Source organism: Amia ocellicauda, unplaced genomic scaffold (assembly GCF_036373705.1).
Source record: "Amia ocellicauda isolate fAmiCal2 unplaced genomic scaffold, fAmiCal2.hap1 HAP1_SCAFFOLD_40, whole genome shotgun sequence".
In the NCBI taxonomy this organism is placed as follows: domain Eukaryota; kingdom Metazoa; phylum Chordata; class Actinopteri; order Amiiformes; family Amiidae; genus Amia; species Amia ocellicauda.
In genome coordinates this window covers 341,857-369,240 of record NW_027102973.1, presented here as the reverse complement: position 1 = coordinate 369,240, position 27,384 = coordinate 341,857, and the positions used below count along the sequence as shown (strand labels likewise).

The following is a 27,384-nucleotide window of genomic DNA, read 5'->3' as shown; positions in this document are numbered from 1 at the left end:
ATGGCTTCAACCTTGGATATTTGGGGTTTCACCATACCCCTCCCTACTGTATAGCCCAAGTATTTGGCCTCTTCCAACCCCAAATTGCATTTGGTTGGATTAGCCATCAGGCCTGCTGCATGTATTGAATCCAATACCGCTTGGAGCTGAGACAAATGTGATTCCCAATCTGGACTGTGAATGACCACATCATCTAAATATGCTGCCGCATACGTCCTGTGTGGTCTAAGTATGTGGTCCATCAACCTTTGAAAGGTGGCAGGAGCACCATGCAGGCCAAAGGGCATCACTGTGTAGTGAAACAGACCATCTGGGGTTGCAAAGGCTGTTTTTTCTTTGGCACCCGGGGTCAAGGGAATCTGCCAGTAGCCCTTGGCTAAGTCAATAGTTGAAATATAGCGAGCATTCCCAATATTCTCTAACAATTCATCTACTCGGGGCATTGGGTATGCATCAAACTTTGAAATTTCATTAACCTTTCTAAAATCATTACAGAATCTCCAGGAGCCATCAGGTTTGGAAACCATGACTATAGGGCTGGACCACTCACTGTGGGATTCTTCAATAACCCCTGCCTCCAGCATTTCCTTAACCTCATTTCTAATAGTGTTCCTGCGAGCTTCTGGTACCCTGTAAGGCCTCATATTTACCTTCTTTCCTGGGAGAGACACAATGTTGTGAGAGACTAAATGGGTACGCCCCGGTATGCCTGAGAAAACTTCCCTATTACGTATTATCAAGTCGTTCACCTCCTTCAACTGGTCAGGTGACAAGGCAGCTGCAATATTCACCTTCGGTGTCCCTAGTGGCTGAGGGGGGTAAGTCAACATCAACACTTCCCTGTCCTTCCAGGCTTTTATTAAGTTGACATGATATATTTGTTCTGGGGGTCGGCGGCCGGGTTGCTGAACCTTATAGTTCACTTCCCGTATTCGCTCTATAATCTCATAAGGTCCCATCCACGTAGCCAGAAATTTACATTCTACAGTGGGAACCAACACCAACACCCTATCACCAGGCTGGAACACCCTCAGTGTAGCCTGACGATTATAGGCGAATTGTTGGTGTTCCTGTGCCTGCCTTAGGTGCTCTCTCACAATGGGAGTGACTGTGGCTATTCTCTCTTGCATAGCATTGATGTGCTCGACTACACTCCGGAAAGGAGTGGAATCGTGTTCCCACGTTTCACGGGCTATGTCTAATATCCCCCTGGGGTGCCTCCCATATAACAGTTCAAAAGGCGAAAAGCCCAGGGAAGCCTGTGGGACTTCCCTAATGGCAGACATCAAGTAGGGCAGCATGAATTCCCAATTTTTCCCATCCTTATCGATTACCTTTCTTAGCATGGACTTCAGGGTCCTATTAAATCTCTCAACCAACCCATCTGTTTGTGGGTGGTAGACTGATGTTCTCAACTGCTTAACCTGCAACAATTTACACAGATCGGTCATAACCTTAGACATAAAGGGTGTGCCCTGATCTGTTAATATCTCCCTCGGTATCCCCACCCTACTACACATCAACATTAGCTCTTTTGCAATACCTTTTGAAGCCATGGTCCGCAGTGGAATGGCTTCTGGGTACCTGGTGGCATAATCCAAAATAACCAGTATATACTGATGCCCTCTGGCTGATTTCGGGAGAGGTCCCACCACATCCATAGCTATCCTAGCAAAGGGGGTCTCTATGATGGGCAAAGGGACCAGTGGGCTTCTGAAGGCTGGTTTAGGAGCATGTAGTTGACATTCAGGACATGAGCTACAATGTTCTGTCACGTCTGCATGTACGCCTGGCCAGTAAAACCTCCTCAGGAGTCTATCCTTGGTTTTGTCCATCCCCAGATGTCCCCCCAGGATATGCCCATGTGCCAGATTGAGAACTGTTCGTCTGAATGGGGTGGGAACTAGCAATTGCTCCACAATGTCCACCCCTATCTTATTTACACGGTACAATAGGTCATTTTTTACCATAAAATAAGGATAAGCTGTTGGCGGGTCTGCAGTAGTCATAGGGGTCCCATTTACTACCTTCACATTTTCTTTAGCATAGTGTAGAGTGAGATCTCGCACCTGTGCGCTGCCAAAATCAGTGGGGAGTCCCTCTAACACTGACACTTCTACATTGTCAGCTTCAGGGGTCTCTATGAATGGATTCTCACCCACCCTGCTAGTGCTGGGTTCCTCACCCTCCATAGGGTCATCTACGTCACTACATTCCACCCCTATGTTTTCAGTTTAATTTTCCCCAACCAAAACCTTCACTGTCGACTCAACTGGAACCAGGTCTACTTTTAGCTCTAGTTGTGGGATCGAGGCAACTTCTGGCTTACAGTTTTCAGTGTGCATTTCCAATTTACTATGTTTTCTATCTAGTTTTCCAAAATTAGGAAAATATCGTCCCAGTATCACATCATATGGCATGTTGGGTACCACACCGACTTCGTAATCTAGTTTCCCGGCCTCTGTCTGTATGTTTACAAGGGCTGTGGGATAGGGGCGTGTGTCACCATGTGTGCATGTGATACTGAGCTCCTGATGTCTATCCAGCTTGTTGGTCGCTACTAATTTTTCTGTGACCAGTGTAACCATACTGCCAGAGTCGAGTAGAGCAGCCACTTCTTTCTCATCGACTATCACTGTACACATGTGTTTTGGATTAGGTACTCCGCCTATGAAAACATCCGTCCCAACAGGGCAGGCATAAAATACCGGTTTCTCTTTCCCCATATCACACACATTACATTGCATTGGTTCCTCTCTACCTGGGCAGTGGGCCGCAATATGTCCTACTTTGTCACAATTGTAGCAGACAATTGGTTGTGATGGTGACCCCCTATAACCCTTAGTCTCGGCTTTAGGCCCCACCTTTGCCCCCCCCAGTCTTGCTCTTTTCTTCCAACCCAGCGCGTCATGTTTCCCAGAGTACTTTGGAACCATCTTACCCGGTCCGCTGGTTCGTCATGGCCTGGGGAACGAGTTTTTAACCTCCGGTACATGCTCTGCTGCTCCGGCTGTATAGAACCGCTCTACACTGGCCACCAAGGTGTCAGCGGACAGCACCTCATTCTGGCCAACCCAGCGTCGAACGTCCTTGGGCAAACAGCGTTGGTAGTTGTCAAGGACTATGGCCTCCACCACCTCGGCTGATGAATGGACCTCTGGCTGTAGCCATTTCCTGGCCAGATGGATCAGATCAAGCATCTGCGTTCAGATTGGTTGTCCTGGTTGGTAGGCCCACTGCTGAAACCGATGTGCCCTCACTGCGGTGGTCACGCCCAATCGGGTCATTATCTCCGCTTTCAATTTATCATAGTCCTGGGCGTCCTTCAGCTCCAGATAAAAGTACGCTTTCTGTGCATCCCCTGCCAGATAAGGTGCCACAAGCCCTGCCCAGGAATCTTTTGGCCATCCCTCTCTCCGCTGTCCTCTCAAAGGTCATAAGGAAGGCCTCAACATCGTCCTGTTTTGTCATTTTCTGCAGAAAGTGATTGGTGCGGGGAGTGGAATGGGTTGCAGCCCCCTGTGGCCCAATCCTGGTTGCAAGTGCTTCAACACTCTCTTTCAGCTCTTTAGTCACCTTTTCCTGCACTTCTCTAAACATTTTATTTGTATCATGCTGGACCTGCAGTGCTTCCTGATGCATCCGCATAGCATCCTGGTGAGCCACCTGCTGCACCCTGGTCGCTTCCTGTTGGGCTATTACAGCCTGTAGTTTTTTTTTTTTGGATAAAAAAATTCACTCAGCCAGTCTGGGTTTCATGAGGTGCTGCCCGCATTCTACACCAAATGTGACAAAACGCCTTGGCTGTACACATGTGCGGGTCTTCTCTGTGATCTTCTTAGGAGTAAAAACCAGTCATGACCCAGGGAGGAGGTTGCAAATACAGGGCTGTGCCTGTATGTTTACTTCAAACAAAACAAATCTGAAAACAAAACCTAACTCACACTGGAGTTGTAACTAATCTTACATAATCATTCTATTTTAAACAAAGTCTGGAATAAATAAGTCTTGGCTTTCTCCTTATGAGCTACCTCTGTTTTCCAGATAACTCACCCTATTGTCTCTCACTTCTCTCTCTCTCAGGCCCGCCTTATATACCTGGTGAATAATTGAGGAAGTAACACCAAGTGACCACATTAGGTGCTAGAATGGCTGCCTGAGGGTTTCTGGGGAGTGTAGTTGCCTAGGGTCGGTATTCTACCCTAGAGTACACACCTTGCAGCAGACCTGGCCTGACATATCTGCCATGTATGACCCTGCCCCTTGGTTTGTCACAATACATACATACATACATATACACGGAAAATAAATAATAGAATTATGAATCACAATAAGATGTAATGAAGTACAGAAAAAGAAAATGTAATAAAATGTGATCTTTAATACATACAAATAAAGAAAATAGGTATACCATTTCCAGATTCCTTTTTTGAAATACAATGACATGCATTACAAACGAGTATTTACATTATATTTACAGCCGGTGCTCGTGTGTCACTGTGTCCCTCAGGCTGTGGTTGGCGCTGACATATTGGGCAGAATGTGTCCCTTATTTTGGGCTAAAGCTTTCTGTGGAGGGGAACGTGGATCAGTTTGTACCATTTTTGGGAGGATCTGCCTTGTTGGGGCGGAGCTGTGATCCAGGTGAACAGCAGATCGGGCATAGGTGGGCATGTGGGCAGAGGAGTAGGAAGGCCGGTCAAGCAAATAAGCTTGCTAAGGTACACAGCAGCAGCAAGCAGCCCCCCCATCCAGCCAGCCAGCCAGTCTGGCTGGCAGTGACTGAGTGGTTGACAGACGGCAAGCAACGGAATGTTCATGCTCTGTGATGTCATAGCAGTCAGCTGAGAGAGGCTTGTGATGTCATCGCTGAGCTGGCTGGCTGGCTGTGTGTGTGTCTGTGTGTGTGTGTGTGTGTGTGTGTGTGTGTGTGTGTGTCTGTTTGTGTTTGTCAGTCTGTCTGTCTCTCTCTCTCTCTCTCTCTCTCTCTCCCTCTCAATTCAATTCATTGTCAAAGCAATTGGACATACATACATACATACATACATGCTAGAAAATCATTACTATGTTATCTTAAAGGCTAACTAAGCAGAACATATTTCATTATAGAACAGAGTTCATAGATCTACACATGGTTTTAAGGAACAGGCACGTAGGTCATACCGTTTGACATTGTCTCCAAGGTTCTCATCGTAAATAACAAACAGAAATCAAACTACCTTATGGCCTCCTGACCTTCTAGCTTGACCTTATCTTTCTTAAGTATACAAGAGAGAAAAACAGGTTTGAGAAAATCATTTCTAACTTTCCTTCCATACAATAATACATACATACATACATACGGAAAATAAATAATAGAATTATGAATCTCAATATAATGTAATGAAGTACAGAAAAAGAAAATGTAATAAAATGTGATCTTTAATACATTCAAATAAAGAAAATAGGTTTACTATTTCCAGATTCCTTTTTGAAATACAATGACATGCATTACAAACGAGGCTTAGGTGGGCATTTGGGCATAGGAGTAGGAAGGCCGGTCAGGCAAATTAGCTTGCTAAGATACGCAGCAGCAGCAAGCAGCCCCCCCATCCAGCCAGCCAGCCAGTCTGGCTGGCAGTGACTGAGTGGTTGACAGACGGCAAGCAATGGAATGTACGTGCTCTGTGATGTCATAGCAGTCAGCTGAGAGAGGCTCGTGATGTCATGGCTGAGCTGGCTGGCTGTCTGGCTGGCTGGCTCTGTGTGTGTGTGTGTGTGTGTGTGTGCGTGTGTCTGTCTGTCTGTCAATTCATTTCAATTCAATTCAAAGGTGCTTTATTGGCATGATCTATCACAATATTGCCAAAGCAGATACAAATGTTCTATCAATCAAGACAAAACATTGCAATACAAGATTCAGTGGAACAAATATAGTACACATTGAAATAAAATTAAGTAGGATATAAACCATATTTGTTGTTTGTATCAAAATTTGTGTCATGACATCAGAAAAATCACTGTTTTTATTTTGTTTTGCAAATGGAGTGCCACAGGCTGGTGTCTACACACTGTCTCGCAGGCTGTGGCAGGTGGATACATATTGCGCTGCTAAGAAGGCAGTGCGCTCCTCCTCTCCCAGCAGGACGGGGAGTTTGCAGCAATCGGGGATCATGCTGAACTCAGGGATATGCATTTTTAATATTTTAAAGTATGTCTCCCTGATTTTTGTGTATTTAGGGCAGGACAGCAGGAAATGCGCCTGTGTTTCGACCTCCCCTAGGTCACACTGGCTGCACAGCCGCTCTTCTCTGGCAACCCAGAATTTTCTGTAGCGGCCTTTTTCAATGGCGAGGCTGTGGTCACTGAGCCTGTATTTAGTTAGATTTTGTCTCTCTTTTATATTTTGGATTTTTAAGTATTCAGCCAATGTAATGTTTCTATTCAGGGCCCGGTAGCATTCCAATTTGTTTTGTAATTCTAATTCGTGTCTCTAATCTTTTGTGTATTTGCTTTTCAGGTACATGTCAATTTTCCCAATTGTTGTTGTTTTGGTCATTGTGTGTTCGGGCTCTGTGAGCCTCAGAGCCGTGGGGGCGTTTCTGTGTACGTGTAAGATGTTTTTATTAAATTCTAGGTGGAATATTTCCATGGGGCTTTTGTCCCAATTGTTGTTATTGAGGTTCATGAGGGGACCCCACACTTCGCTCCCATATAGCAGGATTGGTTGGATGATGGAGTTTAATATTTTAATCCAAATAGTTATTGGTATTGTTGTTTTCCCAAATTGTGTCTTTATGGCATAAAATGCCCGGCGTGCCTTGTCTTTTAATGCGTTTATAGCCAGGCTGAAGCTCCCTGACGCACTGATGGTCAGGCCAAGGTAGTTGTATCTGGTGCAGTGCTCTAATCCAGTGCTGCCCAGAGTGAAGCGGTACCTGTTTCCCTGAGATGGGGCTTTTTTCTGGAAAACCATAACTCTGGTCTTGTCCAGATTGACTGCCAGGGCCCATTTCTGACAGTACTGCTCTAGCAGCGCCAGGTTCTGCTGAAGCCCCTGCTCTGTGGGCGACAGCAGCACCAGGTCGTCTGCATAGAGCAGGAACTTGATCTCTGTGTCATGGAGAGTTAGGCTGCGGGCGTCAGACTGCTCCAACACTGTGGCCAACTCGATGATGTAGATGTTGAACAGTGTTGGACTCAGACTGCAGCCCTGTCTCACTCCCCGCCCCTGAGTGAAGAACTCTGTTCTTGAGTTGCCAATTTGAACTCCGCATTTGTTTTCAGAATACATTGATTTAATGATGTCATAAACTTTACCCCCTACACCACTCTGTAGAAGTTTATAAAATAATCCCTTGTGCCAGATTGAGTCAAATGCCTTTCTAAAGTCTACAAAACAGGCAAATATTTTTCCTTTATTGTTTTGGGTATATTTATTTATGAGGGTGTGTAGAGTGTAAATATGATCGGTTGTGCGGTGTTTTGGTAGGAAGCCAATCTGACTCTTATTCAGGACACTGTGCTTGGTAAGGAAGGCCAGTATCTGGGCGTTGATGATACTGCAGAACACCTTCCCCAGGTTACTGCTCACACAGCTGCCCCAGTAGTTATTGGGGTCTAATTTGTCTCCACTTTTAAAAATCGGGGTGATCAATCCTTGATTCCCGACCTCAGGGAAACACCCGGCTCTCAGCACCAGGTTAAAGAGTTTGAGCAGAGCCTCCTGCAGCTGCGGGCTGCTGTGCTTCAGCATCTCAGGGCTGATGCTGTCGGGGCCGCTGGCTTTCCTGGGTTTGAGGATTTTGAGTTGATGTTTTAGTTCCTGTATTGTAAATGGGTTATCTAAGGGATTTTGGTTATTCTTAATGATTTCTTCCAATTTATTTAGGTTTTTTAATATTTTAACCTGTTCTGGCTTTGGATTGTTTTCAACATTTTGGTAAAGTTTTTCAAAGTGTGTTTTCCAGATTTCTCCATTTTGAATTGGTATTTCAATTTTTGTTTTTGGGGTATTTATTCTGCCCATATAGTGGTCTTTTTTCTTACTGAGGAGTTGCTTGTAGTGCCGCAGGGCCTGGCAGTAGCTGAGGCGAGCCTCCTGGTTGTCGGGCTCTCTGTGTTTAGTGTTGGAGAGATGTCTCAGGTGTTTCCTAGAAGTTTCACACTCCTGGTCACACCACTGTTCTTTTTTTCTTTTAGACGATTTCATATTTTGGTTTTTAATTGTTTTAATGTTTGATTTTAAAGCCAGTCTCTCAAATATTTCATTCAGTGTTTTGGTGGCTGAGTTTATTCCGTTTTGGTTTATTTGATAGTGTGAGGATTGATATCTGTCTAACATGTTTTCAATCTCATCACTATTCAGGGCTCTTGTGTAGTTCTCTGTGCTGGGCTCTGACCATCTCTAACTGGGTGGCAGGGAGACCAGTTTTGTGGGAAGTTTGGCTCTGACTTGTGGCTGCGCTGATCTTTTTAGGTAAAGTGTTATTTGGCTGTGGTCTGATAGTGGAGATTGTTGTCTGACTATAAACGCATTGTTGGCTTGTGGGTCCAGGTCAGTTATGGCGTAGTCCACCACACTGCTGCCCAGAGCCGAGCAGTATGTGAATCTCCCCAGAGAGTACCCCCTGGTCCTGCCATTGATGATATATAGACCCAGGCTTTTACATAGGCGCACTACCTGCTTCCTGCTCTTGTTTACCACGCTGTCGTGGCTGTGTCAGTGTGGAGGTGTGTGTGTGGCACAGCGGGGAGTCTCCGAACAGGTGTGTGTTCCCCTCTGTATTGATGTAGTCCATCTCTCTGCCAGTCCTGGCATTGAGATCGCCACACAGCAGTACAGAGCCCAGGGTCTGGAAGTGGCAGATTTCGTTTTGAAGCTCATGAAAGCCTTCCTCATTATAGTAGGGGGAGTCTGCGGGTGGCATATAAATTGCACATAGGTATATATCTGTGTTATTTTGTAGGGTGTCTTTTCTGATTTTCATCCACAGGTGTGTGTCTCCTCTCTGTACTGGGCATAGGGCTGCTCGGAGCTCCTCCCTGTACCACACGATAATCCCCCACGAGGCCCTGCCACACCTGACTTTGGGTTTTTTATAGGAGGGCACAATCAGCTCCCTGTATCCATTGTATCCATCCAGTGTATAGACATATCTGCACAGCACCAAGTCTCTACAAGAATGAAAACATCTGAACTATTTACAGTGTTGATCAGTTCAGGGCCTGTGCTCTTCATTCCAAAAGTTGAGGAGCGTAAACCCTGCATATTCCAACTGCTTATTTTAAAGGACATGTTAATATATTTTATTATACTTGTCTCTTCTACATAAGAAAGTTTAATTTGTGGTCTACAACTGATATTATATTACTATTAATAATTATATATGGATATACATAATAATCACTCAAAGATTTTATCTTTGCATCAAAATATCAGAATAATTAAATCACATTTTTTCTTACTCTCCATCTCCACAACCATATATATGTGTGTTGAGGCTCAGTTAACTCAGCAGTGTGGAACAGATGACACTGAGGAGTTGCCTTATCTGGGCCAGCTGGGCAGCATCGGGCCTCCAGGCTCTGGAAGCCGCTGCTGCGTGGCTGTGTGGCTGTGCTGGTCCCCGGCTGTCCGCTCTGCTGTGCTGGACGGGCCCTCTGGGGATGGGGGGGTGGGGAATGGGGCCGCGGGGTCTCAGGGGCTGGGGCTGGGGTGGAGCCGGTGGCTGGGGATGTGGCCGGGGGCTGGGGGGTTTGCTCCTGGTCTCGAGGTGGGGGTGTGTGGGGTTTCGGCCCAGGGTTGTGTCCTTGAGGACCTTTGAGATGATCCTCACACCCGTCTTGTTGAGGTGGACGTGGTCATACAGGTGATGTGGCTGGATGTCTCAGTGGTGTGCCAGGTGGACGTTGGGGAGGAGGGCACATCTTCGGGACACTTCTGCGTTGATGGCCTGGATGATGTGCAGGGGCACGTCTGTGCGGGGCAGCAGTGTGGAGATGGAAATTTTGGCAGTTGGGAATTCCTCTGTGGCTTTCGTTGCTACCTGTCTCAGGGCTGAGGCCACATCGCCCCTGCGGGCACTCAGGTCGTTAGTGCCGGTGTGGATGAGGATGTGTTTGACTTGGCAAAGCCTCCTCTTGGAGAGCAGCTCCAGGGCTCTCTGTGCTGTGGAGCACCAAAGCTTTTTCACTTTTCGCCCAGGGAAGAGGCGCCTCTCAACCAGGAACTTCCCATTGGATTCGCTCAGAATGACCACCTCTGCGTTGACCTGCCACTCCGGGTTTGCGTCGGGAGTGGTGGGGGCAGCGGGTGTGTTTTGGGGGAGTGGCGTTTCAGGGGGTTGTGTATTAGTGGCAGGTCTGGTGATAGTGGGTGTGTCAGGAGTGGTGGGGAGTGTGGGTGGATCAGTGGGTGCGTCAGGGGTTGGAGGTGTTGTGGGGTCAGTGCAGTGCAGTCTCTGTGCTCCAGTGATGTGTAGCTCCTCTCTTAGCTCCTCCAGCTGGCTCTGCAGGCTCCTCAGCTAGCTGTGCTGGGGTGTCCAGGTCAGCTCCTCCCTCGCTCTGCGCAGCTCCGTCCTCAGGGTTTGGCTCTGCTCCTCCAGGTCTCTCACTGCTGCTCTCAGCTCATGGATCTCAGCCTTGTGCTGCATCTTTAGTCTGTGCATCTCATCCCGGAGCTGATCACACAAGGAGGTCTGGGCCAGGGTGCTCAAGGTCTGCTCCCTGAACTCCGCAAACTCCAGCTCCAGCACTGATAGGCATTCCTTTAGTGTTTTAATGTTGCTAGAGAGTTTTGGGGAGACAGGGGGGCAGTCTGTGGGAGATGGGGCACTGTCTGGCTCCGTGTGGCTGGGGGCAGACTGCAGGGTGGCCGGCTCTGGCTCTTGTTTCTCTACCTCAGTCTGCTGCTTTGAGGTGTGGAAGCCGAGAGCTAATTGGTCCAGGCTGCTCTCGCTGCCCTGCACCATGATGGTCCCGTTGTGGTATACATTAAAAGTGAGCATCACACTGTCTGTGTCTTTCTCTACCAGCACTGAGATCTGCCTGCCTCTGCTAATGCCCCTCTTGTTGTTATTGGGGTATGTCTGGCACAGGGTTTTGTGAAAGGCGGTGTAGAACAGTAGATTGTTCTTGACCCTGTTTTCTCCTTTACCGGTGTAGTCTAGGATGAGGGTCTCAGGAGATGCTCTCATCACAGCTTGTTTGTAGTCCTTCTTAGCCTGTGCAGAGCGAATGTCTTCAGGGTATCGGATTTCAAAAGGCAGCTCTGCAGTCAGACTGCTGTTCGATAGATTTCTATCAGTCTCAGTGGCAGTTGGGCTCTCTCCTACTGTCACTCTATTCAAATCGGAGCTCTGCATTTTCATTGGCTGAGTCAACTACTGAGAATGCTTATTTATTTTATTAATACATATTTTTTTGTTTAATTATTTGTCTCTTACCTCCAATTCTTGTCTTCAGCTTTTCTTTTCTGACTTTTCTTCCTGAACTGTCTCTCTGCTTTCTTCTTTTTGTGTTTCTCTTAAAATTATTATTTTTTGAATACTTTTTCTTCTGGATTTCTATTCCATGTCTTCTGTGTATGTTTATAGTGCTATATATTCATTTGTAAATCACAAATTAAATCCGCTTATGTATAAAAACAAATGTTTTTTAGGAGCTCATATTCCTCTCTCTCTCTCTCTCTCTCTCTCTCTCTCTCTCTCTCTCCCTCTCTCTCTCTCTCTCTCTCTCTCTCTCAATTCATTTCATTTGTATTGTCAAAGCAATTGGACATACATACACATACATACATATACACTCACCTAAAGGATTATTAGGAACACCTGTTCAATTTCTCATTAATGCAATTATCTAATCAACCAATCACATGGCAGTTGCTTCAATGCATTTAGGGGTGTGGTCCTGGTCAAGACAATCTCCTGAACTCCAAACTGAATGTCTGAATGGGAATGAAAGGTGATTTAAGCAATTTTGAGCGTGGCATGGTTGTTGGTGCCAGACGGGCCGGTCTGAGTATTTCACAATCTGCTCAGTTACTGGGATTTTCACGCACAACCATTTCTAGGGTTTACAAAGAATGGTGTGAAAAGGGAAAAACATCCAGTATGCGGCAGTCCTGTGGGCGAAAATGCCTTGTTGATGCAAGAGGTCAGAGGAGAATGGGCCGACTGATTCAAGCTGATAGAAGAGCAACTTTGACTGAAATAACCACTAGTTACAAACGAGGTATGCAGCAAAGCATTTGTGAAGCCACAACACGTACAACCTTGAGGCGGATGGGCTACAACAGCAGAAGACCCCACCGGGTACCACTCATCTCCACTACAAATAGGAAAAAGAGGTGAGACATTCAGATGGTAGAGTCAGAATTTGGCGTAAACAGAATGAGAACATGGATCCATCATGTCTTGTTACCACTGTGCAGGCTGGTGGTGGTGGTGTAATGGTGTGGGGGATGTCTTCTTGGCACACTTTAGGCCCCTTAGTACCAATTGGGCATCGTTTAAATGCTACGGCCTACCTGAGCATTGTTTCTGACCATGTCCATCCCTTTTTGACCACCATGTACCCATCCTCTGATGGCTACTTCCAGCAGGATAATGCACCATGTCACAAAGGTCGAATCATTTCAAATTGGTTTCTTGAACATGACAATGAGTTCACTGTACTAAACTGGCCCCCACAGTCACCAGATCTCAACCCAATGGAGCATATTTGGGATGTGGTGGAACGGGAGCTTCGTGCCCTGGATGTGCATCCCACAAATCTCCATCAACTGCAAGATGCTATCCTATCAATATGGGCCAACATTTCTAAAGAATGCTTTCAGCACCTTGTTGAAGCAATGCCACGTAGAATTAAAGCAGTTCTGAAGGCGAAAGGGGGTCAAACACAGTATTAGTATGGTGTTCCTAATAATCCTTTAGGTGAGTTCATCGTAGCTCTTAATACTCTCTTTCTGTCTGGAGGAGATATAATTGAAGTATTGTACACGTACCCGGCTACTTTCAACACCCATTGCTGCACTGATATTTTTCCCTCCATTTTTCTTTATCCATTTTTTTTTTGCTGGAAGTTCCGTCAATACCCGCCAACCTTTAAGAGACATCATGCAGCCAGGCCTTTCGGCTTGTGGCCACACCGTCCTGAACGCGCCCGATCTCGTCAGATCTTGGAAGCTAAACGGGGCAGGGCCTGGTCAGTACTTGGATGGGAGACCTCCTAGAAATACCAGGTGCTGCAAGCTTTTTACGTCTCCTGGGTAACTTCATCGTAGCTCTTAATACTCTCTTTCTGTCTCCAGGAGATATAATTGAAGAATTGTACACGTACCCGGCTACTTTCAACACCCTTTCCTGCACTGATATTTTTACCTCCATTTTTCAATTTTTTTTTTTTTTTTTTGCTGGAAATTCCGTCAATACCCGCCAGCCTTTAAGAGACATCATGCAGCCAGGCATCTCGGCTTGCGGCCACACCATCCTGAACGCGCCCGATCTCGTCAGATCTCGGAAGCTAAACGGGGCAGGACCTGGTCAGTACATGAAAGTGATACCTCCTGGAAATACCTAGTGCTGCAAGCTTTTACGTCTCCTGGGTAACTTTATCGTAGCTCTTAATACTCTCTCTCTGTCTGGAGGAGATATAATTGAAGTATTGTACACGTATCCAGCTACTGTCAACACCCTTTGCTGCACTGATATTTTTCCATCCATTTTCCTTTTTTCTTTTTTTCTTTTTTTTTTTTGCTGGAAGTTCCGTCAATACCCGCCAACCTTTAAGAGACATCATGCAGCCAGGCCTTTCGGCTTGTGGCCACACCGTCCTGAATGCGCCCGATCTCGTCAGATCTCGGAAGCTAAACGGGGCAGGGCCTGGTCAGTACTTGGATGGGAGACCTCCTAGAAATACCAGGTGCTGCAAGCTTTTTACGTCTCCTGGGTAACTTCATCGTAGCTCTTAATACTCTCTTTCTGTCTCCAGGAGATATAATTGAAGAATTGTACACGTACCCGGCTACTTTCAACACCCTTTGCTGCACTGGTATATTTCCCTCTATTTTTCTTTTTTTTTTTGCTGGCAGTTCCGTCAATACCCGCCAGCCTTTAAGAGACATCATGCAGCCAGGCATCTCGGCTTGCGGCCACACCATCCTGAACGCGCCCGATCTCGTCAGATCTCGGAAACTAAATGGGGCAGGGCCTGGTCAGTACTTGGATGGGAGACCTCCTAGAAATACCAGGTGCTGCAAGCTTTTTACGTCTCTTGGGTAACTTCATCGTAGCTCTTAATACTCTCTTTCTGTCTCCAGGAGATATAATTGAAGAATTGTACACGTACCCGGCTACTTTCAACACCCTTTGCTGCACTGGTATATTTCCCTCTATTTTTCTTTTTTTTTTTTGCTGGCAGTTCCGTCAATACCCGCCAGCCTTTAAGAGACATCATGCAGCCAGGCATCTCGGCTTGCGGCCACATCATCCTGAACGCGCCCGATCTCGTCAGATCTCGGAAGCTAAACGGGGCAGGACCTGGTCAGTACATGAATGTGAGACCTCCTGGAAATACCTCGTGCTGCAAGCTTTTACGTCTCCTGGGTAACTTTATCGTAGCTCTTAATACTCTCTATCTGTCTGGAGGAGATTTAATTGAAGTATTGTACACGTACCCAGCTACTGTCAACACCCTTTGCTGCACTGATATTTTTCCATCCATTTTTTTTTTTTTTTTTTGCTGGAAGTTCCGTCAATACCCGCCAACCTATAAGAGACATCATGCAGCCAGGCCTTTTGGCTTGTGGCCACACCGTCCTGAATGCGCCCGATCTCGTCAGATCTCGGAAGCTAAACGGGGCAGGGCCTGGTCAGTACTTGGATGGGAGACCTCCTAGAAATACCAGGTGCTGCAAGCTTTTTACGTCTCCTGGGTAACTTCATCGTAGCTCTTAATACTCTCTTTCTGTCTCCAGGAGATATAATTGAAGAATTGTACACGTACCCGGCTACTTTCAACACCCTTTCCTGCACTGATATTTTTCCCTCCATTTTTCTATTTTTTTTTTTTTTTTTTTGCTGGCAGTTCCGTCAATACCCGCCAGCCTTTAAGAGACATCATGCAGCCAGGCCTCTCGGCTTGCGGCCACACCGTCCTGAACGCGCCCGATCTCGTCAGATCTCGGAAGCTAAACGGGGCAGGACCTGTTCAGTACTTGAATGTGAGACCTCCTGGAAATACCTGGTGCTGCAAGCTTTTACGTCTCCTGGGTAACTTTATCGTAGCTCTTAATACTCTCTATCTGTCTGGAGGAGATATAATTGAAGAATTGTACACGTACCCGGCTACCTTCAACACGCTTTGCTGCACTGATATTTTTCCCTCCATTTTTCTTTTTTCTTTTGTTTCTTGCTGGAAGTTCCATCAATACCCTCCAGCCTTTAAGAGACATCATGCAGCCAGGCCTCTTGGCTTGAGGCCACACCGTCCTGAAGATGCAAAATCTCGTCAGATCTCGGAAGAAAAACTGGGCAGGGTCTGGTCAGTAATTGGATGGGTGACCTCCTGGAAATACCAGGTGCTGAAAGCTTTTTACATCTCCTGGGTAACTTCAGCGTAGCTCTTAATACTCTCATTCAGTCTGGAGGAGATATAATTGAAGAATTGTACATGTACCCGGCTACTTTCAACACCCTGTTCTGCACTGATATTTTTCCCTCCATTTTTCTATTTATTTATTTTTTATTTTTTGCTGGAAGTTCCGTCAATACCCGCCAGGCTTTAAGAGACATCATGCAGCCCGGCCTCTTGGCTTGCGGCCACACCGTCCTGAACACGCCCGATCTCGTCAGATCTCGGAAGCTAAACGGGGCAGGGCCTCGTCAGTACTTGGATGGGAGACCTCCTGGAAATACCTGGTGCTGCAAGCTTTTTACGTCTCCTGGGAAACTTCATCGTAGCTCTTAATACTCTCTATCTGTCTGGAGGAGATATAATTGAAGTATTGTACACGTACCCGGCTACTTTCAACAGCCTTTGCTGTACTGATATTTTTCCCTCCATTTTCCATTTTTTTTTTTTTTTTTTGCTGGAAGTTCCGTCAATACCCGCCAGCCTTTAAGAGACATCATGCAGCCAGGCCTCTTGGCTTGCGGCCACACCGTCCTGAACGCGCCCGATCTCATCAGATTTCGGAAGCTAACGGGGCAGGGCCTGGTCAGTACTTGGATGGGTGACCTCCTGGAAATACCAGGTGCTGCAAGCTTTTTACGTCTCCTGGGTAACTTCATCATAGCTCTTAATACTCTCTTTCAGTCTGTAGAAGATATTATTGAAGAATTGTACACGTACCCGGCTACTTTCAAAACCCATTGCTGCACTGATATTTTTCCCTCCATTTTTCTTTTTTCTTTTGTTTCTTGCTGGAAGTTCCATTAATACCCTCCAGCCTTTAAGAGACATCATGCAGCCAGGCCTCTTGGCTTGAGGCCACACCGTCCTGAAGATGCAAAATCTCGTCAGATCTCGGAAGAAAAACTGGGCAGGGTCTGGTCAGTAATTGGATGGGTGACCTCCTGGAAATACCAGGTGCTGAAAGCTTTTTACATCTCCTGGGTAACTTCAGCGTAGCTCTTAATACTCTCATTCAGTCTGGAGGAGATATAATTGAAGAATTGTACATGTACCCGGCTACTTTCAACACCCTGTTCTGCACTGATATTTTTCCCTCCATTTTTCTATTTATTTATTTTTTATTTTTTGCTGGAAGTTCCGTCAATACCCGCCAGGCTTTAAGAGACATCATGCAGCCCAGCCTCTTGGCTTGCGGCCACACCGTCCTGAACACGCCCGATCTCGTCAGATCTCGGAAGCTAAACGGGGCAGGGCCTCGTCAGTACTTGGATGGGAGACCTCCTGGAAATACCTGGTGCTGCAAGCTTTTTACGTCTCCTGGGAAACTTCATCGTAGCTCTTAATACTCTCTATCTGTCTGGAGGAGATATAATTGAAGTATTGTACACGTACCCGGCTACTTTCAACAGCCTTTGCTGTACTGATATTTTTCCCTCCATTTTCCATTTTTTTTTTTTTTTTTTTGCTGGAAGTTCCGTCAATACCCGCCAGCCTTTAAGAGACATCATGCAGCCAGGCCTCTTGGCTTGCGGCCACACCGTCCTGAACGCGCCCGATCTCATCAGATTTCGGAAGCTAACGGGGCAGGGCCTGGTCAGTACTTGGATGGGTGACCTCCTGGAAATACCAGGTGCTGCAAGCTTTTTACGTCTCCTGGGTAACTTCATCATAGCTCTTAATACTCTCTATCTGTCCGGAGGAGATATAATTTAAGTATTGTACACGTGCCCAGCTACTGTCAACACCCTTTGCTGCACTGATATTTTTCCATCGATTTTTTTTTTTTTTTTTTTTTTGCTTGAAGTTCTGTCAATACCCGCCAACCTTTAAGAGACATCATGCAGCCAGGCGTCTCGGCTTGCGGCCACACCATCCTGAACTCGCCCGATCTCGTCAGATCTGGGAAGCTAAACGGAGCAGGACCTGGTCGGTACATGAATGTGAGACCTCCTGGAAATACCTGGTGCTGCAAGCTTTTACGTCTCCTGGGTAACTTTATCGTAGCTCTTAATACTCTCTATCTGTCTGGATGGAGATATAATTGAAGTATTGTACACGTACCCAGCTACTGTCAACACCCTTTGCTGCACTGATATTTTTCCATCCATTTTTCTTTTCTTTTTTTTTTTCTGCTCGAAGTTCCGTCAATACCCGCCAACCTTTAAGAGACATAATGCAGCCAGGCCTCTCGGCTTGCGGCCACACCGTCCTGAATGCGCCCGATCTCGTCAGATCTCGGAAGCTAAACGGGGCAGGGCCTGGTCAGTACTTGGATGGGAGACCTCCTAGCAATACCAGGTGCTGCAAGCCTTTTACGTCTCCTGGGTAACTTCAGCGTAGCTCTTAATACTCTCATTCAGTCTGGAGGAGATATAATTGAAGAATTGTACATGTACCCGGCTACTTTCAACACCCTGTCCTGCACTGATATTTTTCCCTCCATTTTTCTATTTATTTATTTTTTATTTTTTGCTGGAAGTTCCGTCAATACCCGCTAGCCTTTAAGAGACATCATGCAGCCCGGCCTCTTGGCTTGCGGCCACACCGTCCTGAACACGCCCGATCTCGTCAGATCTCGGAAGCCAAACGGGGCAGGGCCTCGTCAGTACTTGGATGGGAGACCTCCTGGAAATACCTGGTGCTGCAAGCTTTTTACGTCTCCTGGGAAACTTCATCGTAGCTCTTAATACTCTCTATCTGTCTGGAGGAGATATAATTGAAGTATTGTACACGTACCCGGCTACTTTCAACAGCCTTTGCTGCACTGATATTTTTCCCTCCATTTTTCTTTTTTCTTTTTTTTTTTGCTGGCAGTTCCGTCAGTACCCGCCAGCCTTTAAGAGACATCATGCAGCCAGGCATCTCGGTTTGCGGCCACACCATCCTGAACGCGCCCGATCTCGTCAGATCTCGGAAGCTAAACGGGGCAGGACCTGGTCAGTACATGAATGAGAGACCTCCTGGAAATACCTAGTGCTGCAAGCTTTTACGTCTCCTGGGTAACTTTATCGTAGCTCTTAATACTCTCTCTCTGTCTGGAGGAGATATAATTGAAGAATTGTACACGTACCCGGCTACTTTCAACACCCTTTGCTGCACTGGTATATTTCCCTCTATTTTTCTTTTTTTTTTTGCTGGCAGTTCCGTCAATACCCGCCAGCCTTTAAGAGACATCATGCAGCCAGGCATCTCGGCTTGCGGCCACACCATCCTGAACGCGCCCGATCTCGTCAGATCTCGGAAGCTAAACGGGGCAGGGCCTGGTCAGTACTTGGATGGGAGACCTCCGAGAAATACCAGGTGCTGCAAGCCTTTTACGTCTCCTGGGTAACTTCATCGTAGCTCTTAATACTCTCTTTCTGTCTGGAGGAGATATAATTGAAGAATTGTACACGTACTAGGCTGCTTTCAACACCCTTTGCTGCACTGATATTTTTCCCTCCATTTTTCTTTTTATTTTATTTTTTTGCTGGAAGTTCCGTCAATATCCGCCAGCCTTTAAGAGACATCATGTAGCCAGGCCTCTCGGCTTGCGGCCACACCGTCCTGAATGCGCCCGATCTCGTCAGATCTCGGAAGCTAAACGGGGCAGGGCCTGGTCAGTACTTGGATGGGAGACCTCCTAGAAATACCAGGTGCTGCAAGCTTTTTACGTCTCCTGGGTAACTTCATCGTAGCTCTTAATACTCTCTTTCTGTCTCCAGGAGATATAATTGAAGAATTGTACACGTACCCGGCTACTTTCAACACCCTTTGCTGCACTGGTATATTTCCCTCTATTTTTCTTTTTTTTTTTTGCTGGCAGTTCCGTCAATAACCGCCAGCCTTTAAGAGACATCATGCAGCCAGGCATCTCGGCTTGCGGCCACACCATCCTGAACGCGCCCGATCTCGTCAGATCTCGGAAGCTAAACGGGGCAGGACCTGGTCAGTACATGAATGTGAGACCTCCTGGAAATACCTGGTGCTGCAAGCTTTTACGTCTCCTGGGTAACTTTATCGTAGCTCTTAATACTCTCTATCTGTCTGGAGGAGATATAATTGAAGTATTGTACACGTACCCGGCTACTTTCAAAACCCATTACTGCATTGATATTTTTCCCTCCATTTTTCTTTTTCTTTTTTTTTTTTTTTTTTTTTTGCTGGAAGTTCCGTCAATACCCGCCAGCCATTAAGAGACATCATGTAGCCAGGCCTCTCTGCTTGCGGCCACACCGTCCTGAATGCGCCCGATCTCGTCAGATCTCGGAAGCTAAACGGGGCAGGGCCTGGTCAGTACTTGGATGGGAGACCTCCTAGAAATACCAGGTGCTGCAAGCTTTTACGTCTCCTGGGTAACTTCATCGTAGCTCTTAATACTCTCTTTCTGTCTCCAGGAGATATAATTGAAGAATTGTACACGTACCCGGCTACTTTCAACACCCTTTGCTGCACTGGTATATTTCCCTCTATTTTTCTTTTTTTTTTTTGCTGGCAGTTCCGTCAATACCCGCCAGCCTTTAAGAAACATCAAGCAGCCAGACATCTCGGCTTGCGGCCACACCGTCCTGAACGCGCCCGATCTCGTCAGATCTCGGAAGCTAAACGGGGCAGGACCTGGTCAGTACTTGAATGTGAGACCTCCTGGAAATACCTGGTGCTGCAAGCTTTTACGTCTCCTGGGTAACTTTATCGTAGCTCTTAATACTCTCTATCTGTCTGGAGGAGATATAATTGAAGAATTGTACACGTACCCAGCTACTGTCAACACCATTTGCTGCACTGATATTTTTCCCTCCATTTTTCTTTTTTCTTTTGTTTTTTGCTGGAAGTTCCATCAATACCCGCCAGCCTTTAAGAGACATCATGCAGCCAGGCATCTCGGCTTGCGGCCACACCATCCTGAACGCGCCCGATCTCGTCAGATCTCGGAAGCTAAACGGGGCAGGACCTGGTCAGTACATGAATGTGAGACCTCCTGGAAATACCTGGTGCTGCAAGCTTTTACGTCTCCTGGGTAACTTTATCGTAGCTCTTAATACTCTCTATCTGTCTGGAGGAGATATAATTGAAGTATTGTACACGTACCCGGCTACTTTCAAAACCCATTACTGCACTGATATTTTTCCCTCCATTTTTCTTTTTCTTTTTTTTTTTTTTTTTTTTTTGCTGGAAGTTCCGTCAATACCCGCCAGCCATTAAGAGACATCATGTAGCCAGGCCTCTCGGCTTGCGGCCACACCGTCCTGAATGCGCCCGATCTCGTCAGATCTCGGAAGCTAAACGGGGCAGGGCCTGGTCAGTACTTGGATGGGAGACCTCCTAGAAATACCAGGTGCTGCAAGCTTTTACGTCTCCTGGGTAACTTCATCGTAGCTCTTAATACTCTCTTTCTGTCTCCAGGAGATATAATTGAAGAATTGTACACGTACCCGGCTACTTTCAACACCCTTTGCTGCACTGGTATATTTCCCTCTATTTTTCTTTTTTTTTTTTGCTGGCAGTTCCGTCAATACCCGCCAGCCTTTAAGAAACATCAAGCAGCCAGACATCTCGGCTTGCGGCCACACCGTCCTGAACACGCCCGATCTCGTCAGATCTCGGAAGCTAAACGGGGCAGGACCTGGTCAGTACTTGAATGTGAGACCTCCTGGAAATACCTGGTGCTGCAAGCTTTTACGTCTCCTGGGTAACTTTATCGTAGCTCTTAATACTCTCTATCTGTCTGGAGGAGATATAATTGAAGAATTGTACACGTACCCAGCTACTGTCAACACCATTTGCTGCACTGATATTTTTCCCTCCATTTTTCTTTTTTCTTTTGTTTTTTGCTGGAAGTTCCATCAATACCCGCCAGCCTTTAAGACACATCATGCCGCCAGGCCTCTTGGCTTGCAGCCACACCGTCCTGAACGCCCCCGATCTCATCAGATCTTGGAATTTAAACGGGGCAGGGCCTGGTCAGTACTTGGATGGGTGACCTCCTAGAAATGCCAGGTGCTGCAAGCTTTTTACGTCTCCTGGGTAACTTCATCGTAGCTCTTAATACTCTCTTTCTGTCCGGAGGAGATATAATTGAAGAATTGTACACGTACCCGGCTACTTTCAAAACCCATTACTGCACTGATATTTTTCCCTCCATTCTTCTTTTTCTTTTTTTTTTTTTTTTTTTTTTTTGCTGGAAGTTCTGTCAATACCCGCCAGCCATTAAGAGACATCATGCAGCCAGGCCTCTTGGCTTGCAGCCACACTGTCCTGAACGCGCCCGATCTCGTCAGATCTCAGAATTTAAACGGGGCAGGGCCTGGTCAGTACTTTTATGGGTGACCTTCTGGAAATACGAGGTGCTGCAAACTTTTTACGTCTCCTGGGTAACTTCATCGTAGCTCTTAATTCTCTCTTTCTGTCTGGAGGAGATATAATTGAAGAGTTGTACACGTACCCGGCTACTTTCAACAGCCTTAGCTGCACTGATATTTTTCCCTCCATTTCTCTTTTTTTTTTTTGCTGGCTGTTCCGTCAATACCCGCCAGCCTTTAAGAGACATCATGCCGCCAGGCATCTTGGCTTGCGGCCACACCGTCCTGAACGCGCCCGATCTCGTCAGATCTTGGAAGCCAAACGGGGCAGGGCCTGGTCAGTACTTGGATGGGTTTCCTCCTGGAAATACCAGGTGCTATAAGCTTTTTACGTCTCCTGTGTAACTTCATCGTAGCTCTTAATACTCTCTTTCAATCTGGAGGAGATATAATTGAAGAATTGTACACGTACCTCGCTACTTTCAACACCCTTTGCTGCACTGATATTTTTACCACCATTTCTCTTTTTTTTTTTTTGCTGGCAGTTCCGTCAATACCCGCCAGCCTTTAAGAGACATCATGCAGCCAGGCGTCTCGGCTTGCGGCCACACCATCCTGAACGCGCCCGATCTCGTCAGATCTCGGAAGCTAAACGGGGCAGGACCTGGTCAGTACTTGAATGTGAGACCTCCTGGAAATACCTGGTGCTGCAAGCTTTTACAACTCCTGGGTAACTTCATCGTAGCTCTTAATACTCTCTATCTGTCTGGAAGAGATATAATTGAAGTATTGTACATGTACCCAGCTACTGTCAACACCCTTTGCTGCACTGATATTTTTCCATCCATTTTTCTTTTTTTTTTTTTTGCTGGAAGTTCCGTCAATACCCGCCAACCTTTAAGAGACATCATGCAGCCAGGCCTCTCGGCTTGTGGCCACACCGTCCTGAATGCGCCTGATCTCGTCAGATCTCGGAAGCTAAACGGGGCAGGGCCTGGTCAGTACTTGGATGGGAGACCTCCTAGAAATACCAGGTGCTGCAAGCTTTTTACGTCACCTGGGTAACTTCATCGTAGCTCTTAATACTCTCTATCTGTCTGGAGGAGATATAATTCAAGTATTGTACACGTACCCGGCTACTTTCAACACCCTTTGCTGCACTGGTATTTCTCCCTCCATTTCTCTTTTTTTTTTTTGCTGGCAGTTCCGTCAATACCCGCCAGCCTTTAAGAGACATCATGCAGCCAGGATCTCGGCTTGCGGCCACACCATCCTGAACGCGCCCGATCTCGTCAGATCTCGGAAACTGAATGGGGCAGGGCCTGGTCAGTACTTGGATTGGAGACCTCCTGGAAATACCAGGTGCTGCAAGCTTTTTACGTCTGCTGGGTAAGTTTATCGTAGCTCTTAATACTCTCTTTCTGTCTGGAGGAGATATAATTGAAGTATTGTACACGTACCCGGTTACTTTCAACACCCATTGCTGCACTGATATTTTTCCCTCCATTTTTCTTTTTCTTTATTATTATTTCTGGAAGTTCCGTCAATATCCGCCAGCCTTTAAGAGACATCATGCAACCAGGCCTCTCGGCTTGCGGACACACAGTCCTGAACGCGCCCGATCTCGGAAGATCTCGGAAACTAAACGGGACAGGACCTGGTCAGTACTTGGATGGGAGATCGTCTGGAAATACCAGGTGCTGCCAGCTTTTTACGTCTCCTGGGGAACTTCATCGTAGCTCTTAATACTCTCTTTCTGTCTGGAGAATATATAATTGAAGAATTGTACACGTACCCGGCTACTTTCAACACCCTTTGCTGCACTGGTATTTTTCCCTCTATTTTTCTTTTTTTTTTTTTTTTTTTTTGCTGGAAGTTCCGTCAATACCCACCAGCCTTTAAGAGACATCATGCAGCCAGGCCTCTTGGCTTGCGGCCACATTGTCCTGAACGCGCCTGATCTCGTTAGATCTCGGAAGCTAAACGGGGCAGGGCCTGGTCAGTACTTGGATGGGAGACCTCCAGGAAATACCTGGTGCTGCAAGCTTTTTACGTCTCCTGGGAAACTTAATCGTAGCTCTTAATACTCTCTATCTGTCTGGAGGTGTTATAATTGAGGAATTGTACACGTACCCGGCTACTTTCATCAGCCTTTGCTGCACTGGTATTTTTCCCTCTATTTTTCTTTTTTTTCTTTGCTGGCAGTTCCGTCAATACCCGCCAGCCTTTAAGAGACATCATGCAGCCAGGCGTCTCGGCTTGCGGCCACACCATCCTGAACGCGCCCGATCTCGTCAGATCTCGGAAGCTAAACGGGGCAGGACCTGGTCAGTACTTGAATGTGAGACCTCCTGGAAATACCTGGTGCTGCAAGCTTTTACGTCTCCTGGGTAACTTCATCGTAGCTCTTAATACTCTCTTTCTGTCTGAAGGAGATATAATTCAAGTATTGTACACGTACCCGGCTACTTTCAACACCCTTTGCTGCACTGGTATTTCTCCCTCCATTTCTCTTTTTTTTTTATTGCTGGCAGTTCCGTCAATACCCGCCAGCCTTTAAGAGACATCATGCAGCCAGGCATCTCGGCTTGCGGCCACACCGTCCTGAACGCGTCCGATCTCGTAAGATCTCGGAAACTGAGTGGGGCAGGGCCTGGTCAGTACTTGGATGGGTGTCCTCCTGGAAATACCAGGTGCTGCAAGCTTTTTACGTCTCCTGGGTAACTTCATCGTAGCTCTTAATACTCTCTTTCAGTCTGGAGGAGATATAATTGAAGAATTGTACACGTACCTGGCTACTTTCAACACCCTTTGCTGCACTGATATTTTTACCACCATTTCTCTTTTTTTTTATTTGCTGGATGTTCCGTCAAAACCCGCCAACCATTAAGAGACATCATGCAGCCAGGCCTCTTGGCTTGCAGCCACACCGTCCTGAACGCCCCCGATCTCATCAGATCTTGGAATTTAAACGGGGCAGGGCCTGGTCAGTACTTGGATGGGAGACCTCCTAGAAATGCCAGGTGCTGCAAGCTTTTTACGTCTCCTGGGTAACTTCATCGTAGCTCTTAATACTCTCTTTCTGTCCGGAGGAGATATAATTGAAGAATTGTACACGTACCCGGCTACTTTCAAAACCCATTACTGCACTGATATTTTTCCCTCCATTTTTCTTTTTCTTTTTTTTTTTTTTTTTTTTTTTGCTGGAAGTTCTGTCAATACCCGCCAGCCATTAAGAGACATCATGCAGCCAGGCCTCTCGGCTTGCGGCCACACCGTCCTGAACGCGCCCGATCTCGTCAGATCTCAGAATTTAAACGGGGCAGGGCCTGGTCAGTACTTTTATGGGTGACCTTCTGGAAATACGAGGTGCTGCAAACTTTTTACGTCTCCTGGGTAACTTCATCGTAGCTCTTAATTCTCTCTTTCTGTCTGGAGGAGATATAATTGAAGAGTTGTACACGTACCCGGCTACTTTCAACAGCCTTAGCTGCACTGATATTTTTCCCTCCATTTCTCTTTTTTTTTTTGCTGGCTGTTCCGTCAATACCCGCCAGCCTTTAAGAGACATCATGCCGCCAGGCATCTTGGCTTGCGTCAACACCGTCCTGAACACGCCCGATCTCGTCAGATCTCGGAAGCCAAACGGGGCAGGGCCTGGTCAGTACTTGGATGGGTTTCCTCCTGGAAATACCAGGTGCTGCAAGCTTTTTACGTCTCCTGTGTAACTTCATCGTAGCTCTTAATACTCTCTTTCAATCTGGAGGAGATATAATTGAAGAATTGTACACGTACCTGGCTACTTTCAACACCCTTTGCTGCACTGATATTTTTACCACCATTTCTCTTTTTTTTTATTTGCTGGATGTTCCGTCACAACCCGCCAACCATTAAGAGACATCATGCAGTCAGGCCTCTCGGCTTGCAGCCACACCGTCCTGAACGCCCCCGATCTCATCAGATCTTGGAATTTAAACGGGGCAGGGCCTGGTCAGTACATGGATGGGTGACCTCCTGGAAATGCCAGGTGCTGCAAGCTTTTTACGTCTCCTGGGTAACTTCATCGTAGCTCTTAATACTCTCTTTCTGTCTGGAGGAGATATAATTGAAGAATTGTACACGTACCCGGCTACTTTCAAAACCCATTACTGCACTGATATTTTTCCCTCCATTTTTCTTTTTCTTTTTTTTTTTTTTTTTTTTTTTGCTGGAAGTTCCGTCAATACCCGCCAGCCTTTAAGAGACATCATGCAGCCAGGCCTCTTGGCTTGCGGCCACATTGTCCTGAAAGCGCCCGATCTCGTCAGATCTCGGAAGCTAAACGGGGCAGGGCCTGATCAGTACTTGGATGGGAGACCTCCAGGAAATACCTGGTGCTGCAAGCTTTTAACGTCTCCTGGGAAACTTCATCGTAGCTCTTAATACTCTCTATCTGTCTGGAGGTGTTATAATTGAGGAATTGTACATGTACCCAGCTACTTTCAACAGCCTTTGCTGCACTGGTATTTTTCCCTCTATTTTTCTTTTTTTTTTTGCTGGCAGTTCCGTCAATACCCGCCAGCCTTTTAGAGACATCATGCAGCCAGGCGTCTCGGCTTGCGGCCACACCATCCTGAACGCGCCCGATCTCGTCAGATCTCGGAAGCTAAACGGGGCAGGACCTGGTCAGTACTTGAATGTGAGACCTCCTGGAAATACCTGGTGCTGCAAGCTTTTACAACTCCTGGGTAACTTCATCGTAGCTCTTAATACTCTCTATCTGTCTGGAAGAGATATAATTGAAGTATTGTACACGTACCCAGCTACTTTCAACACCCTTTGCTGCACTGGTATTTCTCCCTCCATTTCTCTTTTTTTTTTTTGCTGGCAGTTCCGTCAATACCCGCCAGCCTTTAAGAGACATCATGCAGCCAGGATCTCGGCTTGCGGCCACACCGTCCTGAACGCGCCCGATCTCGTCAGATCTCGGAAACTGAATGGGGCAGGGCCTGGTCAGTACTTGGATGGGAGACCTCCTGGAAATACCTGGTGCTGCAAGCTTTTACGTCTCCTGGGTAACTTTATCGTAGCTCTTAATTCTCTCTTTCTGTCTGGAGGAGATATAATTGAAGAATTGTACACATACCCGGCTACTTTCAACACCCTTTGCTGCACTGATATTTTTCCCTCCCTTTTTCTATTTTTTTTTTTTTTTTTTTTGCTGGAAGTTCCGTCAATACTTGCCAGCCTTTAAGAGACATCATGCAGCCAGGCCTCTCGGCTTGCGGCCACACCGTCCTGAACGCGCCTGATCTTATCATATCTCGGAAGCTAAACGGGGCAGGGTCTGGTCAGTACTTGGTTGGGTGACCTCCTGGAAATACCAGGTGCTGCAAGCTTTTTACGTCTCCTGGGTAACTTCATCGTAGCTCTTAATACTCTCTTTCAGTCTGGAGGAGATATTATTGAAGAATTGTACACGTACCCGGCTACTTTCAACAGCCTTTGCTGC

The 27,384-nt window shown here is 46.6% G+C and overlaps 14 non-coding genes and 27 pseudogenes across 14 annotated transcripts; all 41 read left to right on the top strand.

The window, feature by feature from the left end:
• Positions 1 to 13,115: 13,115 nt before the first annotated feature.
• LOC136734688 (5S ribosomal RNA) lies at positions 13,116 to 13,234 on the top strand. The gene has a single exon (XR_010810664.1). It is a non-coding gene; the product is annotated as a 5S ribosomal RNA (ribosomal RNA).
• Positions 13,235 to 13,452: 218 nt separating this feature from the next.
• LOC136735054 (uncharacterized) lies at positions 13,453 to 13,571 on the top strand (annotated as a pseudogene).
• Positions 13,572 to 13,795: 224 nt separating this feature from the next.
• Positions 13,796 to 13,914, top strand: LOC136734592 (5S ribosomal RNA). The gene has a single exon (XR_010810568.1). It is a non-coding gene; the product is annotated as a 5S ribosomal RNA (ribosomal RNA).
• A 209-nt stretch (positions 13,915 to 14,123) lies between these two features.
• Positions 14,124 to 14,242, top strand: LOC136734737 (uncharacterized; annotated as a pseudogene).
• Positions 14,243 to 14,452: 210 nt separating this feature from the next.
• Positions 14,453 to 14,571, top strand: LOC136735028 (uncharacterized; annotated as a pseudogene).
• A 209-nt stretch (positions 14,572 to 14,780) lies between these two features.
• Positions 14,781 to 14,899, top strand: LOC136734591 (5S ribosomal RNA). Its single transcript, XR_010810567.1, has one exon. It is a non-coding gene; the product is annotated as a 5S ribosomal RNA (ribosomal RNA).
• A 219-nt stretch (positions 14,900 to 15,118) lies between these two features.
• On the top strand, positions 15,119 to 15,237 carry LOC136734807 (uncharacterized; annotated as a pseudogene).
• Positions 15,238 to 15,792: 555 nt separating this feature from the next.
• LOC136734691 (5S ribosomal RNA) lies at positions 15,793 to 15,911 on the top strand. Its single transcript, XR_010810667.1, has one exon. It is a non-coding gene; the product is annotated as a 5S ribosomal RNA (ribosomal RNA).
• A 217-nt stretch (positions 15,912 to 16,128) lies between these two features.
• Positions 16,129 to 16,246, top strand: LOC136734698 (5S ribosomal RNA). Its single transcript, XR_010810674.1, has one exon. It is a non-coding gene; the product is annotated as a 5S ribosomal RNA (ribosomal RNA).
• Positions 16,247 to 16,802: 556 nt separating this feature from the next.
• On the top strand, positions 16,803 to 16,921 carry LOC136734690 (5S ribosomal RNA). The gene has a single exon (XR_010810666.1). It is a non-coding gene; the product is annotated as a 5S ribosomal RNA (ribosomal RNA).
• Positions 16,922 to 17,139: 218 nt separating this feature from the next.
• LOC136734697 (5S ribosomal RNA) lies at positions 17,140 to 17,257 on the top strand. The gene has a single exon (XR_010810673.1). It is a non-coding gene; the product is annotated as a 5S ribosomal RNA (ribosomal RNA).
• Positions 17,258 to 17,471: 214 nt separating this feature from the next.
• Positions 17,472 to 17,590, top strand: LOC136734536 (uncharacterized; annotated as a pseudogene).
• A 216-nt stretch (positions 17,591 to 17,806) lies between these two features.
• On the top strand, positions 17,807 to 17,925 carry LOC136734597 (5S ribosomal RNA). The gene has a single exon (XR_010810573.1). It is a non-coding gene; the product is annotated as a 5S ribosomal RNA (ribosomal RNA).
• Positions 17,926 to 18,146: 221 nt separating this feature from the next.
• LOC136734745 (uncharacterized) lies at positions 18,147 to 18,265 on the top strand (annotated as a pseudogene).
• Positions 18,266 to 18,481: 216 nt separating this feature from the next.
• LOC136734978 (uncharacterized) lies at positions 18,482 to 18,600 on the top strand (annotated as a pseudogene).
• Positions 18,601 to 18,808: 208 nt separating this feature from the next.
• On the top strand, positions 18,809 to 18,927 carry LOC136734613 (5S ribosomal RNA). The gene has a single exon (XR_010810589.1). It is a non-coding gene; the product is annotated as a 5S ribosomal RNA (ribosomal RNA).
• Positions 18,928 to 19,143: 216 nt separating this feature from the next.
• On the top strand, positions 19,144 to 19,262 carry LOC136734939 (5S ribosomal RNA). The gene has a single exon (XR_010810708.1). It is a non-coding gene; the product is annotated as a 5S ribosomal RNA (ribosomal RNA).
• Positions 19,263 to 19,472: 210 nt separating this feature from the next.
• Positions 19,473 to 19,591, top strand: LOC136734844 (uncharacterized; annotated as a pseudogene).
• A 225-nt stretch (positions 19,592 to 19,816) lies between these two features.
• On the top strand, positions 19,817 to 19,935 carry LOC136734928 (5S ribosomal RNA). The gene has a single exon (XR_010810707.1). It is a non-coding gene; the product is annotated as a 5S ribosomal RNA (ribosomal RNA).
• A 209-nt stretch (positions 19,936 to 20,144) lies between these two features.
• LOC136734755 (uncharacterized) lies at positions 20,145 to 20,263 on the top strand (annotated as a pseudogene).
• Positions 20,264 to 20,478: 215 nt separating this feature from the next.
• On the top strand, positions 20,479 to 20,597 carry LOC136734843 (uncharacterized; annotated as a pseudogene).
• A 225-nt stretch (positions 20,598 to 20,822) lies between these two features.
• LOC136734916 (5S ribosomal RNA) lies at positions 20,823 to 20,941 on the top strand. The gene has a single exon (XR_010810706.1). It is a non-coding gene; the product is annotated as a 5S ribosomal RNA (ribosomal RNA).
• A 209-nt stretch (positions 20,942 to 21,150) lies between these two features.
• On the top strand, positions 21,151 to 21,269 carry LOC136734767 (uncharacterized; annotated as a pseudogene).
• A 215-nt stretch (positions 21,270 to 21,484) lies between these two features.
• LOC136734780 (uncharacterized) lies at positions 21,485 to 21,603 on the top strand (annotated as a pseudogene).
• Positions 21,604 to 21,831: 228 nt separating this feature from the next.
• On the top strand, positions 21,832 to 21,950 carry LOC136735059 (uncharacterized; annotated as a pseudogene).
• Positions 21,951 to 22,160: 210 nt separating this feature from the next.
• LOC136734929 (uncharacterized) lies at positions 22,161 to 22,279 on the top strand (annotated as a pseudogene).
• A 211-nt stretch (positions 22,280 to 22,490) lies between these two features.
• Positions 22,491 to 22,609, top strand: LOC136734743 (uncharacterized; annotated as a pseudogene).
• Positions 22,610 to 22,820: 211 nt separating this feature from the next.
• On the top strand, positions 22,821 to 22,939 carry LOC136734665 (5S ribosomal RNA). The gene has a single exon (XR_010810641.1). It is a non-coding gene; the product is annotated as a 5S ribosomal RNA (ribosomal RNA).
• Positions 22,940 to 23,148: 209 nt separating this feature from the next.
• On the top strand, positions 23,149 to 23,267 carry LOC136734946 (uncharacterized; annotated as a pseudogene).
• Positions 23,268 to 23,483: 216 nt separating this feature from the next.
• Positions 23,484 to 23,602, top strand: LOC136734535 (uncharacterized; annotated as a pseudogene).
• Positions 23,603 to 23,821: 219 nt separating this feature from the next.
• On the top strand, positions 23,822 to 23,940 carry LOC136734782 (uncharacterized; annotated as a pseudogene).
• Positions 23,941 to 24,150: 210 nt separating this feature from the next.
• Positions 24,151 to 24,269, top strand: LOC136734742 (uncharacterized; annotated as a pseudogene).
• Positions 24,270 to 24,479: 210 nt separating this feature from the next.
• Positions 24,480 to 24,598, top strand: LOC136734943 (uncharacterized; annotated as a pseudogene).
• A 211-nt stretch (positions 24,599 to 24,809) lies between these two features.
• On the top strand, positions 24,810 to 24,928 carry LOC136734796 (uncharacterized; annotated as a pseudogene).
• Positions 24,929 to 25,155: 227 nt separating this feature from the next.
• Positions 25,156 to 25,274, top strand: LOC136735009 (uncharacterized; annotated as a pseudogene).
• Positions 25,275 to 25,483: 209 nt separating this feature from the next.
• On the top strand, positions 25,484 to 25,602 carry LOC136734826 (uncharacterized; annotated as a pseudogene).
• A 211-nt stretch (positions 25,603 to 25,813) lies between these two features.
• LOC136734822 (uncharacterized) lies at positions 25,814 to 25,932 on the top strand (annotated as a pseudogene).
• A 227-nt stretch (positions 25,933 to 26,159) lies between these two features.
• Positions 26,160 to 26,278, top strand: LOC136734693 (5S ribosomal RNA). Its single transcript, XR_010810669.1, has one exon. It is a non-coding gene; the product is annotated as a 5S ribosomal RNA (ribosomal RNA).
• Positions 26,279 to 26,487: 209 nt separating this feature from the next.
• LOC136734741 (uncharacterized) lies at positions 26,488 to 26,606 on the top strand (annotated as a pseudogene).
• Positions 26,607 to 26,814: 208 nt separating this feature from the next.
• On the top strand, positions 26,815 to 26,933 carry LOC136734798 (uncharacterized; annotated as a pseudogene).
• A 219-nt stretch (positions 26,934 to 27,152) lies between these two features.
• LOC136734931 (uncharacterized) lies at positions 27,153 to 27,271 on the top strand (annotated as a pseudogene).
• The last annotated feature ends 113 nt before the right edge of the window (positions 27,272 to 27,384 follow it).